This window comes from Pinus tabuliformis, chromosome 7, assembly GCF_031772625.1.
Source record: "Pinus tabuliformis cultivar Carrire ecotype Pingquan chromosome 7, CPIR1, whole genome shotgun sequence".
NCBI lineage: Eukaryota > Viridiplantae > Streptophyta > Pinopsida > Pinales > Pinaceae > Pinus > Pinus tabuliformis.
In genome coordinates this window covers 1,193,806,614-1,193,813,805 of record NC_142293.1, presented here as the reverse complement: position 1 = coordinate 1,193,813,805, position 7,192 = coordinate 1,193,806,614, and positions in this window count along the sequence as shown.

Sequence of the window (7,192 nt, the reverse complement as noted above, 5' to 3'; positions counted from 1 at the left end):
TCAGTAAGGGAAAGGTTTTCCTTAGACACATCACCATGAGACAGGTGAAGCAGATCGGTTCACGAGTCAAGAACCTATATGCTCTTGAAGTTCAAGATGCATGCATAGCCTTGAGGAGCAAGGCACCTGATGGAGACTTGGTGGTTGAGAGGGAGAGTACATTACCTCTCAACATGCAGCGCTAGAAGAAGTCTCAGACAATTGTGGAGGAGCCACAATTGGTGAAGCAGCTCCAGGAGGTTGTGGAGCAGCCACAACTAGAGAAGTCGAGAGGAGATTGAGTAGAGACATATACTCATGCAAGGACCTCCAATAGGGGGAAATTTTGAGCCAAGTGGGTAGAGGGATCACATGCAGCCATACCTCTAGGTAGGAGGTGGACTGATGTGGAGTGACAGTCCCAAGAAGGCTGGAATAGGGGCACGATCATTGAGGTACCCAACCTCTTTGATTAGACCTTGCTACGGGACCCTCAATGAGGAGTAACAGGACTAGCTGAGTGGGTAGAGACAGATGCAGATGGAGTGGTAGAGAGAGCTACAGTGCAAGAATCACAAGGTAGTGCAGAGCTAGCACGATGCAACAATGCGAGAGGCATAGGAGTGTTGCACCAGTGCAAGATGGCACAGAGAGGTGTGCAACAATGCGAGATGCATGGAGTGTTGCAGCAGCTCAGAGGTCACAGAGGGAGCACTTGTCAGTGGCAGTGGAAGATTCAGCATCAGAGGATGTTTCTAGCCCAACAGGGAGGTCAGTTGGGAGATTTTTTTTGTTTCTAGAGTTGCTGGAGCAACAACACTTGGGAGAATTGTTGCATGTAGAACATTCCAAAGTTTCAGGATCAGGTTCAAGTTGAATGCCTTTCTCGTTGAGAGGGAGTGTTGAAAATAGCAACAAGAAATGCTAAAAATTGAAGTGCTAAAAATAGCACTGCTATAAATAGTAGTTCGGGTACCAGTGTTGGACATAGCAACAAGGAATGAAAAATGGAAGTGCTAAAAATAGCATTGCTATAAATAGCATTTCGGGTTAGATTCCAATTTTAGTTAGTCCCTAAAATAAAATTGAGAATTAAAATTCAAATTTGATCTTAGCAATTGTTTGTAAAATAATTAATTAATTCATCTTGAGTTAAGTAGTTGTAGAAAATCAAACATGAAGTCTATGTGAAGACATGCAACAGTTTCTCCATTGATTGAGGAATTTATCCATAAGTTAAAGAGATGAAGATGAGTTGTAATTTGAGTTGTAATTAGTTGGCTTAGTTAACTGAGTCAAGTCCAGTTAAATTAGTTCAAATAGTTTGTTGACCTAATTGTGAATTTAGTTAGTTAATTCATGCATGCATGTAACTGCTGCACTTCAGATAACTAAATATTCTCTCATAAATAACTCATGCATGTTAGTTTAGTCAGAGACTTAGTTGAGATTAGACGAAGGGACAATGTACTATCAGTTGGAGGATTTTTCTTGTATAGGAAACTCATCCATGCAGAAGGAATCATCTCCTTCAGGATTGTGCAGTTAGATCAGAGGTTAGTTAGTGTGTGAAGAGGCCAATTCACACAGGTGGCAACATTGGACCCCAAGGAAAACTACACAAGAAAATAGGAGGCTTGGAGGGCAGAGGAGAAGGTTTGGAGAAGCCTTTGACTGTCTATAAGCAGCAGTTGGATTGCAGAGAGAGCAGGATAGCTTGTGAGCTGATTCTTTCTGTAATTTGAACATATTTCCACTTGTATGATAATACAGAGATTGGGGTTTTAGGCTAAGGCTTTCCTCGGGTTATTCTTCTGTGTTCATGTGTGATTGATTTCTCATTCTTAGTTATATGTGTTCTATTTTATCTTGCTCATATTCGATTAAGCTTCCACAAATTTATTGTAGAAGTAGATCTTGTATTTTGCTTTAGTATATGGCATAATCTGTTGATCTATAGTGAGAATTTCTACACTTTGACTATTGGATAGCTACCTAATGGAATAATTGAGCCCCCTATTTATATAATATGAGTGGGGGAAGCCTCCTTGAAAGGAGGACAACTTTGCCTCCAAAACTCCTAAAATACAGGGTCATCCTCCCTGAGTGACCTCGCAGCTATAGGGAGGAGTATTTAGTGATCCAAGCTAACCGAGTTTGATCTTCTTGTAGTAGGGGATAGGTTCCATAAATTCATTTGACTTGATATACTCATGATCTGAGTCAAATCTTCTCAATATCCTACATAATAACCAAATTAGGCACATAAATCATGATAAATCTCTTTAACCTTCCTAAGAATTCATTTAAGCTAAAATTTACATTATAAAGTTCAAAAGGGAAAGTCTAATACAACTTTTATGAGCCTAGGAAAGGTTATACGAGCCTTATGTTTTACCTAATTGGGAGGCTCATCACCATTGTCTAGTGTCTACTTTCAAATACATAATGAATAATTTCATGAGGATGTCTTTATGGTAAACCCCAATTTTTTAATTCAATGATGGAATTCGATTAAATGTGGAATAGGGTCATCATTAGTATATTCTCAAAACCAAGGAGGATAGTTGTCCCATATGTCTATGTCAAGCATAGCAATAGGATAATTGGGTATTTTAGAAAAAATAAGAGGAGGAAATCATGAAGATACTAAAGAAGTAATCATTCAAGCACTATTGAATTATACAAATAAATTGAATCCCTAAGTGAAAATTTAAAAGAAAAAATATTTTCTTCAAAATTACAGTGCATGGGTTGTTGTGCTATTTTTCACCACCAGTTCAAAGGGTTAATCATTTGTCATTTCCCGTGGAAAATAAGTCTTTTCACTTCACTCCCTAATAACAACACCAAAAAGGATGTTGTTCCCCAAATTCACCCTATTAAGGATCGATATTGTGGGACTCAATGGAGGTTGATAAGACCTCCACACTTTAGGTCCTAGGGTGGGTCCTTGGACCAATGAAGGTGATCCTTGATATATACAAACGGTATTTGTCTAAAAATACTTTTTAATGATACTTTTAAAAGTGTTCAAGTGTTACACTATTGATAATATGTAATATTTAAAGTAAGGATTTAATAAAACCATAGAGATAATAAACACTCAAATTAAAACATGATCATCGAAAAATATCTAATAGTCATCATCATTTCCATAACACAGATTCATTGAAGTAGAAAAGGTGGTAGGTTAGGAAGAAGGATATATCCAAGGGAATAACATTGGTATTCACTAGTCATAAAAGAAAACATGTATATTAAACATAAATGGTCATAATGTTAATATTCCCACATACATTTAATACTAGAAAGCGTACTAAATTTATACCAAGCAATTCATTGTATACATGAAAACAATGAATCCACTAGGTAAATTTAATAACTTACAAAACAATTATAAAATTTGTAAGATTCAATTTTTGATAAATATATCTACCATGAAAAAATAGTGATAATATATACCAAACTAATCTTGAATTCCTAGGAAATATATATAAATCAAACCCTAACTCAAACGTTAAAAAAATCTAGGAGATATTGTATATTTCTCTGTAATAATTTAATCGTTGATTAAAGTTGTCAGGGACATGTTAATACATGATCATGGTCCCTGAATAATTATTTCATTGACTAAACCATGATCTTACAAATTTGTATAATTGCATAAAAGTAAATGAAAGGTTTTGAATTCACATAAGAATGATTTTACATTCACAATAAGAAGAGATGAACCGAACCAGCATTATCGGTGACAAATCTACTAGATGATCTTCAATCTACTGCCTAAAAACGGAACCAACATTATGGGAGAGACAAATCTATTGGATGATCTTCAATCTACTACCTAAAGATCTAACCTATTGGGCTCTCCTAAGTGTAGCCTCTTGCCCTTGATTAAAAACTCCCTTTTCTTTGACAACTTCCAGCGCGTTTTATACTATTCCAAGTTGGTTTACCATTTCCAATCTTATAACTTCTCCTTTAATAACAACCTTAGGGTTAATGAAAATTTAGATTAATGGGCTTCTTGTTGAATCTATGGTAATCTAGTAAAATAGATTATTCCTTTGTTGTGATTTTTTCAAACCAATTAAAATATTCGTGCTAAAAGATTTAATCAATCTCCAAATAACTTCCGTGCATCACATAAAAATTAAAATTAATTTCTTAGAATTACATAATATCTTAGAAATGAAAAGCAGTAAATTTATTTTTATTACTTTATCTTTCTTGAAATAAAACTCTTTGTGTAGAAATATATTTTACATATTATATAAAATAATTGAATTAGTTTCTTGATTTTATATTCTACATTAAATATTCATTAAAAAAAATCTCCTTAGTTAACCTATAAATGACGAAACCCCTAAAAACTAGAATATATATATCATTTGATTAAATTTTGCTTTTCAAATTTTGGAGAAAACCAATAGTAAAAACATCCTACAACCGTAAATTTGAATGTTATCCAATAAACCTGATTGTGAGAGTAGATAACGCTAGGAGGAGATAATGGAGTGTTATATTTCAACATCGGGTGGGAAAGGTGCTCAATATTTAAAACCAATGTGTGAGTTTGACATATCCAAGGGTTAATTTTAACCTTGATAGACAACAATTATTGAAATCATGTAGGAATTTTTTCTCTCTATTGACCTTTTTGTTTGGACCCTACGATATTTTACACATGCCAATAAAGTTTAATAAAGGTGATTTTTTTTAACTTTACAGGATACACCTTTTTATTTTTTTGGAAAAAAATCATATATTTTAATATTATCGATAAAACAATACATTTTTATGATAGACAAATTATCCTCATAAACCTTGAGAAATACAAAGAGGGATAAATTACCTAGGGAAAAACTTCTCTGCTTACATCCATTTGTATTATTGTCTAGAAGTTACAACATAATGGTACTATTTATATATTGAAATGTAGAGAGTCAAGAATTTGATTTTGGAAAATGTCATGTGATGGGATCCAAGAGCAGAGGATAAATAAAAATAACTGTGGAAAATCATCATGTAAAAATCAGTGAAAACTTTTACCATGATGTGCAATTTCGATCCAAAGTGGAAGATAATAAAAAATAACGATGGAAAATCACATCATGTAAAAAGCAGTGAGAATTTTTACCATGATGTGCAAGTCCATGTAAAAAGCATTGAGAACTTTTACCATGATGGGCAATTCCAATATATCTAATGGTATGTATTAATTGTGATGGATGGTTGTTATTTAATATTGGGTGCTAAACCATTTATGGCATAACCTTTTAAGCTTTACCTGATATCATTAAATTGCCTACGTGCCTTGTATCAAGTTGGGTATAAAGTAAGTTTGATTTATAAAAATTTAATTGTCTTTCCACACATATCTTTGTGAAATTATTTATAATATATATAATGTTATTTTAAAGAAAAGTGAACTCATAAAAAGGCACGTGCATTATAAGTTTTATAAAAAATAGTTTATTTAATATATCCCTCATCATATAATTTCTTTTTTTGTAAGGGTGATATAAAAAAAATTATAAATTTTCGAATGATTACTTTAGAATTTATAAGGTTTACCATAGGTCTTTCTATTTATTTTTTTTATTTCTTAAAGATATAAATAATTTCATCGATTATATATATATTAAGTGAAAAATAAAAGTTAATGTTATCATTTTAGATTTAATAAAAATATTTTTGATGTGGGTAACATGTATATTGTATATATTGATTATGAGAAAAGTAATGATATTATTATGGAACTTGATTTTTTAGTTAAGGGTTTGAGTTATATATGAATATACCTAAGATAAGGTGTATAAGAATGAAGTTAATAAGGTTAAGTATTAGAGGCCTAGAATAATCAAACTCATATATGATCGAAAACCCACTTTGTAAAATTGATATAATAAAAGACTAAAGTAATGATTTAAGAGGGTGTGATTCAAATTAGTGACTTTAAATAACTGAGGTAGAGGTTAACTATAAGGGGCACATTAGCACGGATAATATGGGTTTTAAGAAACATAATAAAGCTAACAATTACAAGATGAGGGTTTCAAGTGGAACAAAATTTGCAGAGATAGCCTAATTTAAAGAGTGTCAAATAGGGCTACAACACTAGCTTAGCCCCCTTAGCTTTCCATCTCATGGAGTCCTATCCCCACCTACTCTTTTCTTCCCTTGGCCTCAATACATGACGTTATTTTTATTAATGTGAGAAATTTTGTTCTCACTACTCTTTTAGCACATAGGTTATCCAACTAAAAACCATATGGGAACTCTAACCTCAAAACATACTTCCCCTTGGGTTGCCTTGGGGAAATCTAGATCCCTAGAGGGAGAAGTGTGGAGATAGGTATTCTTACGTTCAACCTACAAAGTACCCAAAGACACATGAGGGTAGTTGGATCTCCTAAATTCATAGTACCCTAAGACTTTTTGTCCAGCTCATGCTAGATCCCTAGAAGGGTAGTCGTGTAGCCTAAGGGACTAGAAAGGCAAAGAAGGGGGCATGCAACCTTAGGTTGTGCAAGCTAATAGGAAATTGGCGACTATAGGTTAGAGTGCTACTAGGGTTTTGTATCTTAACCTTCACCATGTTTGGTATAGTACCTTGGTGTATGTGTAGCCCCAGTTTAGGGGTGACCCACTATTGAGAGAGCTAAAGCAATGGAGTCTATGTCTGGGAGGCACATTTAAGGTCTACGACTAATTAGTGTTTCTTATTATATAATGTTCTTATTATTTATTTAGATTCTTCACATTGTGTTCATTCTTGTATATTTATGTTGCATATGTTATATTATGTGTTTTATGCATGTAAAATTTCATGATTGAATAGGCTAGAATTTATATGGTTTCAAAGTATAGTTGTAATGGTGGTGAATTCAAAGGGAAAATTGAGGAATTTCCTGAGACCCCACTACCCAATAAGAATTGTAGTGGTTATGTACATTACACAAGTTCATTAAGTTTTATTAAAAAAAATCATATATTTGAATTATCTAGATTTAAATTAATAATGTGTATTGGCTTATGCATGTCATATAGAGAAAAAACTTGAAAAAAATGAATGAAATTGTTAGCAATATGATAGCAAAAATCCATAAAATGATTTATGGAAATGTTGGAATTAGGTGGATCAAAATTTAATTAACATGAAGTTTTTGTTGACGTTTTACTAAAATTAATTTCTTAAAATTAATCG